At 39.8% G+C, this 19,331-nt stretch overlaps 1 protein-coding gene across 4 annotated transcripts in view; it reads left to right on the forward strand.

Moving 5' to 3' along the window:
* The first annotated feature begins 10,084 nt into the window (after positions 1 to 10,084).
* KIAA1958 (KIAA1958 ortholog) overlaps positions 10,085 to 19,331 on the forward strand; it is a 234,566-nt gene continuing 225,319 nt past the window's right edge. For 3 of the 4 annotated variants that reach the window (XM_029201608.1, XM_029201609.1, XM_029201606.1), the window contains exon 1: positions 10,156 to 10,224. The gene's annotated coding sequence lies outside the window, so the exon portion shown is untranslated. Of the gene's footprint in view, positions 10,225 to 19,331 lie in introns of all 4 variants that reach the window. The other variant, XM_029201607.1, reaches the window with a different exon arrangement.

Genomic DNA, 19,331 nt, shown 5'->3' on the forward strand with positions numbered 1-19,331 from the left:
AACAAAAAGTATATTTTGTTAACTACCTTTCTAAGTGTAAGGTATTTTACCTATAGGAAAATATTATTATGTAATTCAACTAACTGCAGTATATATATCCTATTTTAAAGTATGTAAAAATATCCTAAGATAATTCCTCCCCAGAAGTGTGCACTTGGTCACAGTGTTTTGAAATGAGAACATTAGAATAGATGGTTGTTACGGGCTGAATGGTATGCCCCCTTCATATGTTGAAGTCCTAACCCCAAGAATCTCAGAATTGATTGTATTTGGAGATAAGATCTTTAAAGAGGTGAGTAAGTTAAAACCCAGGCTTTTAGGGTAGGGTGGGCCATAATCCAGTCTGACTGGTGTCCTTATAAGAGGAAATTTGGACACAAAAGAGAGACCAAGGAGGCACACACAGAGGAATGACCATGTGAGGACCAGCAAGAAGGCAGTCATTTGCAAGCCAAGGAAAGAGGCCTCAGAAGAAACCAAACCTACTGACACCTTGATCTCAGACTAGTCTCCAGAATTGTAAGAAATTTCTGTTGCTTTAGCCACTCAGTCTGTGTTATTTTGTTATTGTAGTCCTAGTAAACTAATGCAATAGTTTGTTTGTATTTCTGTTACGAACACAAGTTCCTGTGCACTACACACAGTGAGGCCAAACAAACTGAAACATTGGAGTTTGTAGCAGAGAAAGGTTTATTACAGGGCCAATCAAGGAGAATGGGTGGATTGTGCTCAAAAAACCCAAACTCCCCAATAGTTTTCAGGGAGAAGTTTTTATAGGCAGAATTTGGGGTGAGCACTGTGTGACTCTCTCCTGATTGGTTGGTGGTGAGGTAACGGAGGTGTTTCAGAAATCTTGTGCTCAGCCTGAAGTTACCATCCTCCACCTGGGTGGGGGCCTTAGTTCTCACAGAAGAATGCAAAGATATTGTTATATATATTCCTTGAGGAGGAACCAGGACCCTGCCTCAAGGCTGCACTATTGTTTCTTGACTGCTCCTCCCGTTTCTGCATTCCCTCCCTTCCCTGATTAGCAACTGTTTGAATCTGCCCTTTGTAACTCAGTGAAGGTCGAGGAGGCTGAATGAAGCCTATTTCCTACAAACAAGAAATAGGGGACACAGAAAGGCTTTGTAGCTAGGATGGCCCCACAGGGTCCTTCTCTGTTTCATTTCTTTTTTTAAAAAAGTTAAACTTATTTTTTTTAAGCTCCTATCTTTCCTTTTAATCAGTTAAAAATACTTGTTCAGTGTAATTCTTTCACTTCTCACCTTCCACTCACTAATATTATTGTGCTGTTAAGCAACTTAGCTAATTCTGACATTTTGTAGAATCATAACATTAGGAGCACTTAATCTGTATTTTACAAATCAGGAAACAGAGGATCAGAGATAGGAAAGGACTAGCCCAAGGTCAAAATTAACAAGCCCTTTCCAACAACCTCCCAGTACATTGGCCTTGGATAGAACTTGAAGACCCCACTTCCCCCTCCTTGAAGCCCAGATAGATTGACTTTGATGTGGCAGGCTCACAACTCCCTTGGCATCTCCCGTTCATTTCCAGCCACATTAGGATCCCTGTCAGATGTTGCCAGCAGACTCCTTTGCTATTGAAATTTTCTAAAGACTTTTCTCCTTTCTCTGCATTTTCCACATGGCTTCAAAGCTTTGGGAAAATAAAAACTAGAAAATATTGTGAGCCAGGAATTCTGGAGTTTGGTTACTAAAACATGAACTTGCTAATTAAAAGGCCTTAGGATATCAGAAGAAAATCTTTCCACAGGGCCCTGGTTTTCATATCAGTAATTGAGGGAGTTGGATGAGGTCCTCTGCAGCCTGTTTTCGCTTATTATCACTAAGAAGTAGTGAGCAGTCTGTACTATTTTATCAGAAATAAAGGTACCACAGCTACATTGCTAAAGCTTTCTCTCTTGCCACATCCCCCAGCTGCCTTAATGAATTCATGTGTTCCCTTCTCTTGGATCTTGCCCATTAACTGCACTGAGGTTGTAGAGTCTCCCAGAAGTTTTGAATGGCCATTTTGTGTGTGGTTCAGTATCCATTTGACCCCTGTTTCTGAAATGGAATGGTATGGAGGGAAACCATGCCATTTGGCTTTTTAGTGTTTGATGAAGTTATTTAGACATTTTAAAGATGGTTTGTTGCTAGTAATCCTATATTTTAACAAATCCTCTTAAGTAGTGCCTTTTTTTTCTTTTTTCTTTTTTTGGCTGTGCCACACAGCTTGTGGGATCTTAGTTCCCTGAGCAGGGATTGAACCTGGCCCCAACAGTGAATGTGCCAAGTCCTAACCACTGGACCACCAGGGAATTCCTTTAAATAGTGCCTCTTAAATAATCCTCTTAAGTAGAAGAAAAGAAGTCTTTTTCCTCTGCCTATCTTAAGTTTTCAGTTGGGGTCCTGTAAATTAGACTAACAAAAGATAGATTAGCAAGAGAAAAACAAATAGAAGTATTAACATATGCATTGCACATAAACATGGAAGCATTCAGACATGAGTAACTCAAAGATGTGGTTAGAACTTGAGCTTATACAACAACAATAAATTTTTTTGTGAAGGAACAAGACAAAGAGGACTTTCAGTTTCTAGGATAGGAAACTGTAGGAAGGAAAATATACGTACAGTAAGAGTGAGTTTTGTAAGAAACTGCCAAATAGAAAAAAAACTGTCAAAAAAAAAAAAAAAAAAGAAACTGCCAAATAGTCTTCCAAAGTGGCTGTACCATTTTGCATTCCCACCAGCAGCGTGTTCCTCTTGCTCCACATCCTTGTCAGCACTTGGTATTGCCAGTTTTTTGGGTTTTAGTCATTCTAACAGGTGTGTGGTAGTATCTCATTGTTCCTTTAATTTGCCATTCCCTCGTGACATATGATGTTGAACATCTTTTCATATGCTTACTTTCCTCTATATCTTCTTTGGTGAGATGTTTGTTGAGGTCTTTGGCCCATTTTTAAATCAGGTTGTTTTCTTATTGTTGCATTTTAAGAGTTCTTTGTATATTTTGGATAACAATCCTTTATCAGATGTGTCTTTCGTAAATATTTTTTCCCAATCTGTGACTTGCTTTCTCATTCTCTTGACATTGTCTTTTGCGGAGCAGAAGTTTTTCATTTTAATGAAGCCCTGCTTATCAGTCATTTCTTTCATGGATCATGCCTTTGGAGTTGTATCTAAAAAGTCATTGCCATACCTAAGGTCATTTAGGTTTTTTCCTATGATATTTTCTACGGAGTTTTAGTTTTGCATTTGACATTTAGATCTGTAATCCATTTTGAGTAATTTTTGTGAAAGGTGTAAAGCCTTTGTTTATTTTTATTTATTATTTTGCATGTGTATATCCAGTTGTTCCAGCACCATTTGTTGAAAAGACTATCTTTGCTCCTTTGTCAAAGGTCAGTTGACTATATTCATGTGGGTATATTTCTAGGCTCTCTATTCTCCTACATTGATCTATTTATCCTTTCACTAATAACCACGCTATGTGGTTACTTTAGCTTTATAGTAAGTCTTGAAGTCAGGTAATGTCAATCTTAACTTTGATCTTCAATATTGAGTTGGCTATTCTGGTTCTTTCGCCTCTCCATATAACTTTAGAATAAGTTTGTTCATATTCACAAAATAACTTGCTGGGATTTTGATTGGCTTTGAGTTGAATCTATATATCAACTTGGGATAAACTGATGTTTTGACAGTATTGAGTCTTCCTATCCATGAACATGAAATATCTCTTCATTTATTGTTATTCTTTGATATCTTTTATCACAGTTTGGTAGGTTTTCTTATATACATCTTGCACATAGTTTGTTAGATTTGTATCTGAATATTTAAATTTTTTGAGTGCTAATATAAATGATAATGTGTTTTACATTTCAAATTTCACTTCATTACTGGTATATAGGAATGTGATTGACTTTTGTATATTAACCTTGTATTTTACAACCTTGCTATAATAATTTATTAGTTCCCAGAAGTTTCTTTGGTAATTTTTATAGCTTTTCTATATAGACAATTATGTCATCTGTGAACAGAGAGTTTTATTTCTTCCTTCCCAACTTGTATACCTTTTATTTCCTTTTAAGTTATTGCATTAGCTAGCACTTCCAGTATGATGTTGAAAAGCAGTAGTGAGAGGGGACATCCTTGCCTTATTCATGATCTTAATGGGAAAGCTTCTAGTTTCTCACCATTAAGTGTGATGTTAGTTGTAGGTTTTTTGTAGATATTCTTTATCAAATTGAGGAAGTTCCCCTCTATTCCTAGCTTACTGAAATATTTTATTATGAGTGGGTGTTGGACTTTGTCAAATGCTTTTTCTGCATCTATTTGTATAATCATGTGATTTTTCTCTTTCAGCCTGTTGATGTGGTAGATTACGTTAATGGATTTTTGAAAGTTGAACCATCCTTGCAAACCTAGGATAAATCCCACTTGGTTGTTTTATGGCCTATATGTTCTTATGCCCACAAATTTCATATATTGAAATCCTAATCCCCCAAGGAGCCTTTGGGAGGTGATTAGATCATGAGGGTGGGGCCCTCATGACTGGGATTAATGCCCTTATAAAAGAGACCTCAGAGAGAGTTAGCTGGTCCCTTTCACCAAGTGAGGACATGGCAAAAAGGTGCCACCAGTGAATCAGAACTCAGGCCCTCACCATACACCAGATCTGCCTGTGCCTTGGTCTTGGACTTCCCAGCCTCCAGAACTGTGCAAAATAACTTTCTGTTGTTTTTAAACCACCTAGTCTCTGGTATTTTGTTATAGCAGGCTGAACAGGCTAAGACAACTGTGCTATATAAGTCTTTTTATATGTTGTTGGATTCAATTTGCTAATATTGTGTTGAGGATTTTTGCATCTAAGTTCATGAGAGATGTTAGTCTGTAGTTCTCTTTTCTTAAAATGTCTTTGTCTGGTTTTAGTACTAGGGTAATGCTGGTTTCACAGGATGAATTAGGAATATTTTCTGTTTCTGTTTTCTGAAGGGGACTGTAGAGAACTGGTATAATTTTCTTCCTTAAATGTTTGTTAGAATTCATCAGTGAACCCATCTTGACCTGGTGCTTTCTGTTTTGGGAAGTTATTAATTACCATTTGCTTTATTCCATCTGTTCTGTATATCTTTGTTTTTCTTTTCTGGTCTTCTATTTCTTTCTGTCTTCCTTGAAAGAATCTCACAAAATATTTCCATTTCCCATTCCCATCCTTTGTACTACTTTGTCATACATTTTATTTCCACATATGTTTTTAACTCTACAGTATATTGTTTAATATTTTTGATAACAGTGAATTATCTTTTTAAAGATTAAAAAAATGAGAAAAAAAGTCTTTAAATTTACCTATATGTTTACTCTTTGCACTGTCAACCTATCCATCACCAACTATCCAAACACATGAACATATCCAAGTTTCCTTCTGCCCCTTTGTAGCCATTTATGCCCATCCTTGATCCCACTTCCAGCAAGTACTGATCTGCTTTCTATAACTATAGATTAATTTACATTTTCCTGGAATTTACATTAATGGAGCCATACAGTATGTATTTTCTGTTTGGCTTCTTTCAATCTGCGTAATTACTTTGAAATTTGTTCTTGTCATTACATATATCAATAGTTCATTCCTTTTTATTACTGCTGAGCAGTTTGCCATTATATGAATACACCACAGTTTGTTTATCCATTCACCTGTTGATAGACATTGGGGTAGTTTCCAGCTTTTGGCTATTACAAATAAAGCTTCTGTGAACATTCATGTACCAAGTCCCTGTATTCTCTTGGGTATGAAATGACTGGATCATATGGTGTGCATATATTTAACTTTTTAAGAAATTGCCAAACTTTTTTCCAAAGTGGTTATACTATTTTACATTTCACTAACAATGTACAGGATTTCATTTCTTCACATTTTCATCAACACCTGATATGTACAGCCTTTTAAATTTTAGCCATTCTAATAAGTATGTAGTAGTATCTAATTGTATTTTAACTTCCATATCCCTGATGAGGATGAGCATCTTTACATGTGCTTATTTGACATGCGTATATCGCCTTGATGAAGTGTCTGCTCAAATCTTTGCCCACATTTATTCCATTGTTTTATTATTGAATTTTAGGAGCTCTTTATATATTCAGGATACAAGTAATTTTTCAGATATTTGCAAATATTTTCTCCCTTTCAATAGATTGTCTTTTTATTCTCTTACCAGTGATACAGGAATAACAAAATGTTTTTAAATAGATGAGGTTTGGGCTTCCCTGGTGGTACAGTGTCTAAGAATCTGCCTGCCATTGCAGGGGACACAGGTTCGAGCCCTGGTCTGAGAAAATCCCACATGCTGTGGAGCAACTAAGCCCATGCGCCACAACTACTGAGCCAGCGCTCTAGAGCCTGTGAGCCACAACTACTGAGCCCACATGCCACAGCTACTGAAGCCTGCACACTTAGAGCCCATGCTCTACAACAAGAGAAGCCACCACAGTGAGAAGCCTGCACACTGCAACGAAGAGTAGCCCCCACTCGCCGCAACTAGAGAAAGCCCGCGCACAGCAACAAAGATACAACACAGCCAAAACTAAAATAAATAAATAAAAATTTAAAAAAATAGATGAGGTTCAACTTATCAATCTTTTTCTTTCCTGGATCATGCTTTCGGTATAATTCAGAAATCTTTGCCTAACTGAAAACTTATGGAAGTTTTACAGTTTTAAGTTTTGCATTTAGGTGTATTTAGCATTTCAAGTTAATTTTTGTACATGTGCAATGTGTGGATCAAATTTCATATTTCTGACTAGGGAAATCCAATTGTTCCAGCATCATTTGTTGAAAAACAGCAGAATAAAATAAAAATAGAACTTCAGAAATTAAAAAACATAATACATTAAAAAACTTTTCCATAATACAAGTTGAGGTTTCCATTACTGTAAGGTTAATGAAAAATATTTAGTCACGAAAAGCACAAAAGCAATGTTAGTGCAACTTAAAAGTGTACACAATTGACCATATATTTATCTGAGAAAGTACCAAGTGATTATAAGGCAGTCACATCCTAGCCAGTCTCTACTACTATAAGTCTAAGAACTTTAATTCTATTTAATTCTTTCCAGCACAGTAAGACAGCCAAAAACTTCTGCTTAGATTTTTTTTTTTTTTTTCTGTTAACAACTGCTTTCTGCTTGATTTCCTGGCTTCTTGCCCCTTGCATGAACAGGCTAGGAATCAGCAAATGCTTTGAGGGAAAATATGTAGAATGACTGACTCCTTTTACTGTGATTGCCTTTCTTCTGGGATCTTAGCATCTCAAGCCCTAGCTATGCTGATAGACTTGAGCTCCAAAATTTGTATCTCCAGCCCAATCAGACTATTGAAAGCTCTAGGATGGCTCTCTCAGATTTCTATACTCCTAGACACAAATCAACAATGCCATGAGGAGGAAACATGGCTTAGGATGGAGGATTCACTTCATCATGTTTCCCTTCTTGCTGGGCTCTTGGGAATCTCAAGCCTTGGCTACCGGGATTGCTGTATAACAGGTTTAAACAGGCTTTTATTTTTTTTTAATGCAGCTTTTTATAGCTTTTAGTGGGAGAGTTAGTTTGTTCAACAAGGTACCTCATCATAGCTGGAAGCCTGCATCATTTAAAAAACTCATCAAGGTGGAAATATCCTTTAAACAAATGGGACTGCATTTAAACAGTTAATTGTGGTAAAAAACAAATAATACAAAATTTATCCTTTTGACCATTTTCAAGTGTACAGGTCAGTGGTTTATCCTCACGTTGTGTATCAGATCTCTAGAACTTTTTCATCTTGCAAAACTAAAACTCTATACTCATGGAACAACAACTCTCCATAATCCCCTCATTCCCTGGCAACCACCATAATACCCTGTTTCCATGATTTTGGCAACTCTAGGTACCTTATATAAGTGATTTTGACAACTCTAGGTACCTTATATACAGTATTTGTTGTTTTGCGGCTGGTTTATTTCACTTAGTGTAATGTCCTCAAGGTTCATCTATGTTGTAGCATGTGACAGGGTTGCTTTTTTAAGGCTGAATAATACTCTACTGTATGTATATGCCACATTTTGTTTATCCATTCATCCATCCTTGGACATTTTGGTTGCTTCCATCTCTGGGCTATTGTGAATAATGGTGCAGTGAACATGGGTTGCAAATGCCTCTTTAAGTTCTTGCTTCAAATTCTTTTGGATATATATACCTAGAGGTGGGATTTCTGGATCACATAGTAATTCCATTTTTAGTTTTTTGAGGACCCTCCATAGTGTTTTCCATAGTGGCAGCACCATTTTATATTTCTCTCAGCAATGCACAGGATTTCAATTTTCCCACAGGATTATGTACTTGAAACATGTGGCGATTAACTGTTTTTTCTTTTTTCTAATAAATTTATTTTATTTATTTTTGGCTGCATTGTGTCTTTGTTGCTGCGCGTGGGCTTTCTCTAGTTGTGGCAAGCAGGGGCTACTCTTCATAGCGGTGTGCAGGCTTCTCATTGCAGTGGCTTCTCTTGTTGCGGAGCACAGGCTGTAGGCGTGCAGGCTTTAGTAGTTGTGGCATGTGGGCTCAGTAGTTGTGGCACATAGGCTCTAGAGCGCAGGCTCAGTAGTTGTGGCAGATGGGCTTAGTTGCTCTGTGGCATGTGGGATCTTCCCGGCCCAGGGATCGAACTGGTGTCCCCTGCATTGGCAGGCAGATTCTTAACCACTGCACCACCGGGAAAGTCCCTGGTTTTTTTTCTTTTTTTTGGACACATTATTTATCAAAAATGTTTACAGATTTTTAAATTCAGCCAGGAGGAGTGTTGATAGACAAAGGTGTTAGGAATCCTTTCTCCTTTGTTCAGAAGTTAGTCTCTTTTTCTGCTCAGTCATACTTCTCTCCCCTCACTTACCCCAGGGTAGGAGGGAATGAGGTTTCCCTGTCACAGCTGGGGTGAGGCCAAGATGTGAGCACTACATATGGCTAATCAGATATGCTTTTAATGATAGTTATTGCCATTATTATTATTTTGGAGATGCTTAGGGCTGTAAGTAGAAAGGAGCACAGAGACAGACTGCCTGGGACGAATCTGGGTTCCTCCTGCTACTATGTGATCTTGGGCAGCTTTCTTACTGTCTCTGTGCCTCAGTTTCCTCATGTGCAAAACAGCAATGCTAACAAGACCCATTTCATAGAGTTCTTAGGATTAAGCAAATTAATATTCGCTAAGCACTTAGTGTAAGTACTATGAAAGTGTTTGGTGGATAAGATAAAGGTGGAGGGCGCCTGGTCCAGCCTTACCTCCCTTGTGCCGAGCTGTGCAGGTGGTGTTATTATATGCTTCCCGGTCTTAGTGTGTTTTAGGTGTTATTCAGCAGACCGGCTCCCTCCACGGGATGGGTGCGTGTGGTTGTAGCTGTATTGGAAACTTCCACCGGGCAGCGGTGACTGTGGGTGGTACGTCTGTCGATCGGAGGTGTTCTTGCACATGCCTGGATGTAGAGGTGACTCCACTCAGCGCGTTAAAACAGGTGTCACACGCCTGACAAACCCAGGGTCTTGCAAGGAGGTCTGATCCTGGCGTTTAGGTGGAGCTGTACGGAGCTGCGAAGGGCAGCGGGGGCCGCGGGCCTGGGGCGTGTGGCAGGAGAGGGGGTGCTGCCCACTTGAGAACGCTGAGGGGATCGTGGCTCCCACGCCTGTCGGGCTGCGGAGACCGAGCTCATGGTCGCGTGTCTGTAGCAGGAGGGTCGGTCCACACCTCCTCCGGACAGCCTCCGCCGCTAGCTCGGTGCGCGTCGTGGGAGGGCCGTTACACACTTCCTGTGGGTCTCCCGGACCACAGCGCGTTTCCGGTGCCGGCTGGAGGCCGGGGTCCGAGCCCCCGCCCCGCTCGCCGGCCCCGCCCCCGCCCGCGCCCCGCGCCCCGCCCCCCGCCTGCCCGCCGCGTTCGGAGTCGGGCGCGCGGAGCCCGGGGCGCACGGAGTGGCGCGCGCCGGTCGGCGGAGCCAGGCTGGCGCCCCCGCCCCCAGCCCCTCGGTCCGTCGCCCGTCCGGCGCCTTCCCGTTCTACTTGCCTTCGCTCGCCGGCCCTGTGGCCGCGCTCCCTCTCTTCCCTCCGTCCCGCCCCCTCCAGCCCCTGCTGCCCGGCTCCTACAGGCCCCCTCGCTGCCCGCGTTCCTATGGACAGACGCACAGACACCTGCAGGTGGGTGAGAGCCCGCGCGCGGGGCGGGGACGAGCGCGCCGACGCTGCGCCCGGGGCCGGGAGCCCCTTTGTGTGGGGGGCGGTCGCACTGGCGTCCGCGCCGCCTCCCCCCACCTCGGCGGCCTAGCAGTGACCCGGCTGAACCCTCCTTTTGTTCCTCTGGGCTTGGGGGGGGGGTGGCGCGAGAAGGCCGAGAGTCGGGGCTGAGAGCCGGGCGGCCGGACGTCGCCGGCGACGGCCTCGGGGGCGTGAGGGGGTAGAAACCCCCGGCGGCCGAGCGAGCGGCGGCCGCGGCTCTGGGTTGTCTCTCTGGGGCCGGCCCGCCGCCCAGCGTCTCCTGTCGCCGCCGCGGCCGCGGGCGCGCTGCGTGGGTCTGGCTCGCCCGCTCCCTCTCTGGGGTTTGTTGGAGGTGGGAAGGAGGGCGGGAAAGGGGAAAGAAAAGATCTGCTCTCTTAGTTTTCAAGTCTTGAGGAGGTTATGGAGAGAGAGGGAGAGAGGTGTTTCGGGGCTTTGCCAGACTTGTTTCCCTCCCGCGAGGCACGCCAAGGTGCGTTTGGGGCGTGTGTGAAGGAACGTGCCTCGCTTGGGTCCCTTATTTATTGTTTCTGACGGAGAAGGGCTTTCTCCGAAGGGCTCTTCCGCCCCTCAGCCCGTCTGAGGCTGCGCACAGTGATTTGTGTTTGTTATCAAATACATCGAGAAATAGATTTCCCTCGGTAGGAGAAGGTTGGGCTGACCAAAATCAGTGTTTTTTAGTATTCTGATGGCTTTCTTTCTTCCTTGCTTTCTTGCTTTCTTTTTTCTTTCTTTCTTTCTGATAGGGACTTAAAGGCAAGAAATAAAAGATGAATATGGTTGTGATGGTTACATATATGTATAACTTTTGGAGGTAAAGTTTTGTTATTTCCCAGACTCCTTAGGTTTAACATGACAGAATCTTCTACCTATTAAATAAACAGTTAACAAGCAAGTCACTTCCACAGTGGAGGTTAGACTGGAGTGCGATGAACAATTATCTAACTTTCTGTCCAGGCTAAAACCTTTATTTTTGCTGGTTTAAGATATGAGATCTTTCACGACATATGGGGAGAACATGAACGTTAGAACTGATCATTTCTCCCTGTGATTGTGCTTTCCCTATTTTATTATATGTATTTATGTATTCTCTGTTTATAACCCAACGACTGTGTTGTATATGGTGGATATAACTTTTGAAAAGCACTGTAAGTGATATTTCTGATTTGTATTATTTATATGTTTTTTATGAACAGTTGCTATGTATTTGTAGATACTCAGATAATAAATGAAGTTGCATAAGCACCCAGAAAATTAATTTTCCAGATTCAGTTTTTTTTAATGAGTTTTTTTTTTTTTTTTGGCTGCATTGGGTCTTCGTTGCACGGGCTTTGCCTACTTGCGGGGGGGGGGCTACTGTTCGTTGTGGTGGGCGAGCTTCTCATTGCAGTGGCTTCTCGTTGCGGAGCTTGGGCTCTAGGCGCGTGGGCTTCAGTAGTTGTGGCACGCGGGCTCTAGAGCACAGGCTCAGTAGTTGTGGGGCACGGGCTTAGTTGCTCTGTGGCATGTGGGATCTTCCCGGACCAGGGCTTGAACCCGTGTCCCCTGCATTGGCAGGCAGATTCTTAACCACTGCACCACCAGGGAAGCCCTTCCAGATTCAGAGTTTTAACGCAGGTGTGGATTTATATCTTTGCATTCACCTCTATCTACTGCTCATTTCTGGAGACTTTTTTTTTTTTTTGCTTATTGTTTGAGAATCCATGTTGACAAACTTAAATCTGATGGTTACCAAGGAGATCAAAAAAGAAAACACAGTTTTGGGGACACGCAGTTATATATACAGCTATATGTAGGAAATGTAGTCTTTCTTAAAAAATAAAAGTATTATCATCCAAACATGAAGGAAAATTATTATGGTGGAAAAAATATTTGCTATTTAAGTTTTTGTCAAGTAACATGTAGAAATTTGTCAGAAAACAATATACAATTTAATATAGTGTTAACTAGGCAAACTGATTTTTGTCATTATAAAGAGGAGACAGTTTAGTATGCCTAAAATAGTGGTCTTTTTCTAGGAGAAAAATGTATCCTAGATTCTTGTCCTAGTTTTACATTAACAGATTAATATTATTTCATGCCTTATTTTGTAAATGCCTGGAGTGTACATTTTTGTACACTTTACTTAAAACTTAGAAGAGGGTACATCTAACAAAGGTCATGCCAGCCTCTTTGATTAGTTCCTGTTTTGACTTCTGTTCTAGATTAGATAAATGAATTTAAACTCTGCACAGAGCTCAGTGTCAGGCGCTGGTAGGCCCTTGAGCAAGATACCTCTTCCTTTTCTAATAAGGATGGCCCAAAGAGGCTAAGTGTTGAAATTTGTTCAGACTTTACCATGAATGGTGGAATAGAGTTCTAAAACACTTCCAGAGTTTCAGCTCTTTAGATACAGACTCTTCATCAGCTCTTCCCAGTATTAAAAAAGATAAGCTAACAAATTGAATTGCATGCTTATGTATTTGTTTACATGGCTGTCAGTTGTAGCATTAAGGTTTAATGGAGTCACTGTGTAAACTAAACATTAAGAGTGTGGCCTGCATTTGAGAATTGCTTGACAGAGTTGTAGCTGTGTCTAACAGTTTTCTGGGATTGGCATGGTGTGTTTACTTAGGCTGGCTAAAAGATAACACCTGGTTTTTTTGTTTTGTTTTTGTTTTTTGACTGATATGTAGATATTAATTTTTTTGTTTTGTGCTTTGTTTTTCTATAATTAACGGTACTATTTTAGTTAATCAGAAGCATTCCAGAGACTCTTTCATATTTTCATCTGATTTTTCGTCTGGTATGTTGGTGTTTAGGAAGGCATGTAAATTATTTTTCACATCTCATCGTTGAAATTTTTTTCTGCTGCTTTTGATACTATGACAAATGCTTCCAGAAATTTTGAATTTGCGTAAAGTTGGGTTTTAAATGTATCAGTAGCTGAGCAGTAGAATCTGATATTTACCAGTTTGTTTCTTTTTTTAACAACACTAAGCTCTCCACGGTTAAATTTGATAGGCTTTAAAATCCATGGACTTTTCTAGTCTTTTCCTGTTTGTTAGTTATTAGTGTGGTACCATTAAAAGACACTTAAAATGGGGCTTCCCTGGTGGCGCAGTGGTTGGGGGTCCGCCTTCTGATGCAGGGGACACGGGTTCGTGCCCCGGTCCGGGAAGATCCCACATGCCGCGTAGCGGCTGGGCCCGTGAGCCATGGCCGCTGAGCCTGCGCGTCCGGAGCCTGTGCTCCGCGGCGGGAGAGGCCACAGCAGTGAGAGGTGTGCGTACCGCAAAAAAAAAAAAAAAAAGACACTTAAAATGTTCACTTTATGTTACCTGGAACCCTCAAACGACTAGTATTATCATTAGTAATAACCAGGGGGAAAGCTGAAAAGTTAACAATTTTATTCTTTATAAAAGATCTGGGACTTTCAAGTTCTTTTTCCTAAAGTTTTTTGTAGCTTGGGAAAGTAGGCCTGACTGTGAGAGGTGCAGACAGTGACCTCTCGTTCCAGCCTTTATCGTCCTGCGTTGTTTAAGAGCAGTACGTACCCTTGCTGCTTGCCGAAAATGCAGAATTCATTCTTGGACTAATATTCTGCTACCAGATGTATGAGGCTGGCTCTAAAGAAGCTTTTTCTCTTAAATACTGTCAAAAATAGAGAAGCTGAAGATTGGAGAGAAGCCATTTATTTTGAACAGTTTATTTTTTGACAGTTTGTGTTTGTAAAGAAACCTGCTCATAATATTTAGTGAAGAGACCTACATAGTCGCCTGAAGAAACCCCACAGGTTTCTTTTTTGCCTTGAAGAAAGTTTCCATAGAGCTTAACTCTTCCATGGTACTTCTTGACTTTGCTTCTGATTAGTTGATTTATGGACTTTATTTACCAGCATGATTGGAGAATTCTTTTGCTATGCTGAAATTGCACTCTGCCTGTGCTCTTCTCTGTTTCCTAGGTAACAAATGCACTGCACAGATTCCATAATGAGGACTGTGGTTGGCTAGTTACAGTGTAAATTCTGTTGTTTGGTAAAGCTTAGTCTCAAATTCAAATAAAGGTCAAGAAACCAAAAGTACTGAAAATGCAAATTTTTGCATTTTATTTTGTATGCAGGGTCAACAAAGTGTAATACCCTTTTCTGGAGAAAGGCAAATTATGCAGCAGTATTCATGTTTGTTTTGCAGAGTCTCACACTTAAACCGTTGGAGAGCTTTTTGAGTATTGCATATTGGTAAAACCAGTGTCTCTAGTGACAAAGAAGATGTATTTCAGAAACACTTTATCAGGGCCCGTGAGCCATGGCTGCTGAGCCTGCGTGTCTGGAGCCTGTGCTCCGCAACGGGAGAGGCCACAGCAGTGAGAGGCCCGCGTACCGCAAAAAAAAAAAAAAAAAAAAAAAGAAACACTTTATCACACTTAAAGTAATATAGAAAGCAAAGGGATGTGGTCTATGACATCAGTAATTGGTCCTTTTGTACTGAAAGAAAAGTAGCATCAAAAGATAAATTGTGCAACTTTATGTTAAATATAGGTTTAAAAAACTTTAAGAAGACATTAAATCATTTAAGAAACTTTTTAAAACATTGAAAGTCTTACCACAAATGGTGCAGTTTTCTTCCAGCTTTTTTCCCCCTCTGATCTGCCTGAATGTTGACCAGCCTGGCACAAGGGAGCAGGGCTTCAAGTTGGAGAATTGCTTTCTCCTCCACCTTACTTCCTCTTGGGCCTCTGTAGCTCTGGATGCAGGGCAAGAAGTAGTGCAGCTGCTAGTAATGATTACCTGTTTGTTCAAAAACAAAAAACACAAAAATAACTTTCAAAGAATTCCATTAATACCCATTGCAAACATCTTTTCGTTTGATACCTGAAAACTTTTTTTTATTTGTTAATCATCAAGGATTCCATTAGCTGAAATTTTTTTTAAAAATTCTTTTGAGTTCTAGAGAATTATCCAGAGTTGCCTCCATTACTCTCCCTTCCTTGGCTGAATTGTTTTTGGGTTATTTTATTTACCTTTTTAGTTCATTAAAATGTCAGGAATAGGACATATCTCGGTTGGATTTCTCTCTTCTTGATTTTTCTCAAAACTGACACTACTTTAACCTCTTCCATCCTTTTCTACTTGCCAATATTGTGTCCCTTCACTTTTCCCTTGTCAGTATCTTCCCTGTTTTCCCTTGTCAGTATCTTCCCTGTTTTCCCTTGTAAATACTTAACTGTTTAAAAACTTTTATTGTTGCATATAAGCCATAATCACCACATAGCAAAAGCTCTACTTTTTCTGTTACAAGGCTTCATACTTAGTGGAATATTATCAATATCTGAACTCTTACCCAACTAGGACTACTTTCTCTCTCTAGCCTGTATTCGTTTTTAAGGGCTGCTGAAACAAAGTACGACAGACTAGGTGGCTTCAACAACAAAAATTTATTTATTTTTTACAGTTCTGGAAGCTATAAGATGTTGGCAGGGTTGGATTCTTCTAAGGCCTCTCTCCTTGGCTTGTAGATCGTTGTTTTCCTTAGGTATCTTCACATGGTCCTTCCTATGTGCCCCTCTGTGACCTAATCTCCTCTCTTCCTGTAAGGACATCAGTCCATATCCTTAGGATTCACCCAAATGACCTCATTTACCTTAATTACCTCTTTAAAGGCCCAATCTCCAAATACAGTCTCATTCTGAAGTACTGGGGGTTAGGACTTCAGTGTATGAATTTGGAGGGAACACAATTCAGCTGATAATACAGCCTCTTCCTCCACCATTGTCTTTCATACATACATACATACTTCATTCCATATGTGTAATTTTATAGTGGTTTTCATCTTTTATACCTTTTTTACTCTCTTGGCATTTTTTCACTTGAGTGCAAGGTCCAGTAGACAGCAATATGATCAACTTCGTATGCCATTAAAAATAATTAAAGTGGGGAGTTAAAGGCTTTATTTTGTTTTTATTCACTCTTCATATTCATTATTTTTAAATACTTTATTTTGGATAGTTTAAAGTAGAAAATTCTTAATCATTGGTTTCAAATGCAGGAGAATCTCAGTGTAGCCAAATTTAGTGAAACTGCTGATGCTGTTTTCTTGTGAATTCTAAGGACATGTTTCTTTTGGTGCTCTTTTTCAGATATTGGCCTTGCTACTTGCATGGTAAATTACATGCCATTCTGATCAGTTCACACCTTCCTTGGCTGATGACTCTTGAATCTGATATCCACTCAGGGCCTCTCTGCTGAAATCCAGATGTATACAACAACCAACTGGACACAGTCATTTGATCTGCCACAAACACTTCACGTTCAGCATGCCCAAAACTTGATTTATCTTTCTCTTCATATCTGTCTTTTCTTGTGTCCCCTAGCTTAGTGAGTGGTACTATTTCCATACATTTTCCCAGTCCAGAAATTTAGGAGTTATCTGTGATGCCTCCGTTATTCTCAGTCCTGTCTTCCATACATAATCAAGTGCCTAGACCAGTCAATTCCTGCTCCCTAAGATTTCTTAGTTCTGTCTGTTCACCCCATACAAGTCACAAACTACTCTGTCACCTTTGCCCATCATTGGTTTTAGTTCTACAGTTGAATATATTCAGTGTACAACATAAGTCCTTGTGCTAAGGCTTCTATAATCATCATTTGATAGTCTGAAGCTCAATGAATCCACATAAATAGCTTGTGTGAGTAATATCTTCTGTCTTTCATATTTAAAACTGTTCATCTGTGGCTTTTAAACTTGAAGGGCATTTTGGCTGAATATAATTACTTAGCCTGCATTTTCTTCCCTCAAATAACTTTTTTTTTCTTTTAATGTTTGCATCTCTCTTTTTTTAAAAAGTAATTTTATTTTATTTATTTATTTATTTATGTCTGCGCTGCATTCGGGATCTTAGTTCCCAGACCAGGGATCAAACCTGCACACCCTGCAGTGGAAGCGCAGAGTCTTAACCACTGGACCACTGGAGAATTCCCCTTTCCTCAAGTATCTTAAATATGTTATTCTGTTTTAAGATTTGACAAAACTTTTCTTTAAAAGGCCAAATAGTAATTATTTTAGGCTTTGTGGGCCATAGGTCACTGTCACAATTATTTAACTGTGCCATGTCAGTGCAAAAGCAGCCATAGAGAATATATAAATGAACAAGCATGACTGTGTTCCAGTAAAACTTTATTTACAGAACTGGACAGTGGGCTAGATTTGGTACATAAGCCATAGTTTGCTGAGTCCTACTGTATTGTATTCTGATAAAAAGTGTTGTCAGAGTCTAATACCAATATGATTTTCTTTCTTCTTTAAGTGTCTTTATCTTTTTTCCTAGATGCCCAAAGGACATTCCCCCCCACACACACCTTTTTTTTTTTAATTTTTTTTTTTATTTTGGCTGTGCTGGGTCTTTGTTGTAGCACATGGGCTCTTTGTTGCGGCTTGCGGGGCTTCTCTAGTTGTGGTGCATGGGCTTACTTGCAGTATGTGGGATGTTATTTCCCTGATCAGGGATCGAACCCAGGCCCCCTGCATTGGGAGCACAGAGTCTTAACCACTGGACCACCCACCAGGGAAGTCTCCCTTCATCTTTAAAGGCAAATAATTTTACTAGAATACGTCTTAAGTGTTGGCTGTTCTCTGTTAATTTTTCCAGATACACAATGGATGTTTTATTATGTTGGCTCAAATTTTTTAAAAAAATATTTTCATCAGTTATATATTTGTTCTTTTCCATTATTTTTATCTTCTTCCTTGAGGTCTTCTGTTACATAATGTTGAATCTTCTTTGCTTATCATTTATGTCTATACTTTATTCAAATTCTTTTTATTTTATTTTTTATATTTGCTGTACTTTTTTCTTTTTCTCTTTTAGTCTCCTTAATGTACTTTCCATGGTGTCTATCTATTAAGCCTAGTGTTCCTTCTAGTTTTGTCTTCCTTTTGAATTTTTTTTTCCTTTTCTATTCCATACTGAACTCTGTCATTTCTCTTTTTAAATGCTCTTGTTATTTAGCCATTGTCATTTTTTTTAGCTTTTCTATTTCTGATGTATGCTTTCTTTCATAGCATCCTATCATTTCCTTAATTTCTTTCAATTCTTATTGAAATATTATATTACAGTTTTCATCTGCTTTGTGGCCATATTTTTGTGATGTTCCTTCATTGACTACTGGTACGTAATTTGGTTCTTTTTAATCTTTTTTCTCACAGTACTTTTCATAGGGTTATGTTGTATTCTTTTCTCTTGTTCATGTATAAGTTAGAGGGATTTACCTGTACTTCAGGAGGTTTCTGTGATGGGGGTGGAAGTGGACCAAGGTAGTTTTCTTAGTTTTAAGGTTTGAAATTTTCTCCTTGGTTTCTTATGTGAAGTATTTAAAAATATGGCCACTCAAAATCAAAGTGAGATACCAATACATACCCATTAGAATGGCTAAATGAAGTAAATGAAAAATACCAAGTGTTGGTGAGAATGTAGAGTAATTGGAATTCTCATGCACTGCTATTGGAAGTGTGAATTGGTATAGAAATATAAATGGATACAAGCAATTTGGAAAGTTGTTTGGCAGTGTCTACTAAAGCTGCATATGCATATCCTATAACTCAGTAATTCCACTTGAAGATAAATGCTTACCAAATAAATGTACAAGAATGTTCATAGTACTGTTTGTAATAGCCCCAAACTGAAGTGTGCCCAAATGACCATCAGTATAATATGTGGTAGGGTGTTATATTGATGACCCCAAATAAATCACATCTCCTGGTGTCTACACCCTTGTGTTGTCTCTTTCTGCAGTGAGTCTAATTTTGGCTACATAACTTACTTTGGCCAGTGGACATTAGCAAGCATGATCCGTTGAGGGATTAGTGACTAGAAAGGAGAAAAGTGGAGGCTTCTGGAGTGTGGGTAATATTCTGTTTCTTGATCTGGTTGCTGGTTACATAAATGTCTTCTGTTTGTGAAATGGTGAAATATGAGCAGCTTGTTCACTTATTATTTCTGCCCTTTTCTAATTGTATATTATATTTCAACATACAGGAATAAATATGTCCTCTTTA

This window comes from Monodon monoceros, unplaced genomic scaffold (assembly GCF_005190385.1).
Source record: "Monodon monoceros isolate NGI ecotype Baffin Bay Population unplaced genomic scaffold, NGI_Narwhal_1 Super_Scaffold_5, whole genome shotgun sequence".
Lineage (NCBI taxonomy): Eukaryota > Metazoa > Chordata > Mammalia > Artiodactyla > Monodontidae > Monodon > Monodon monoceros.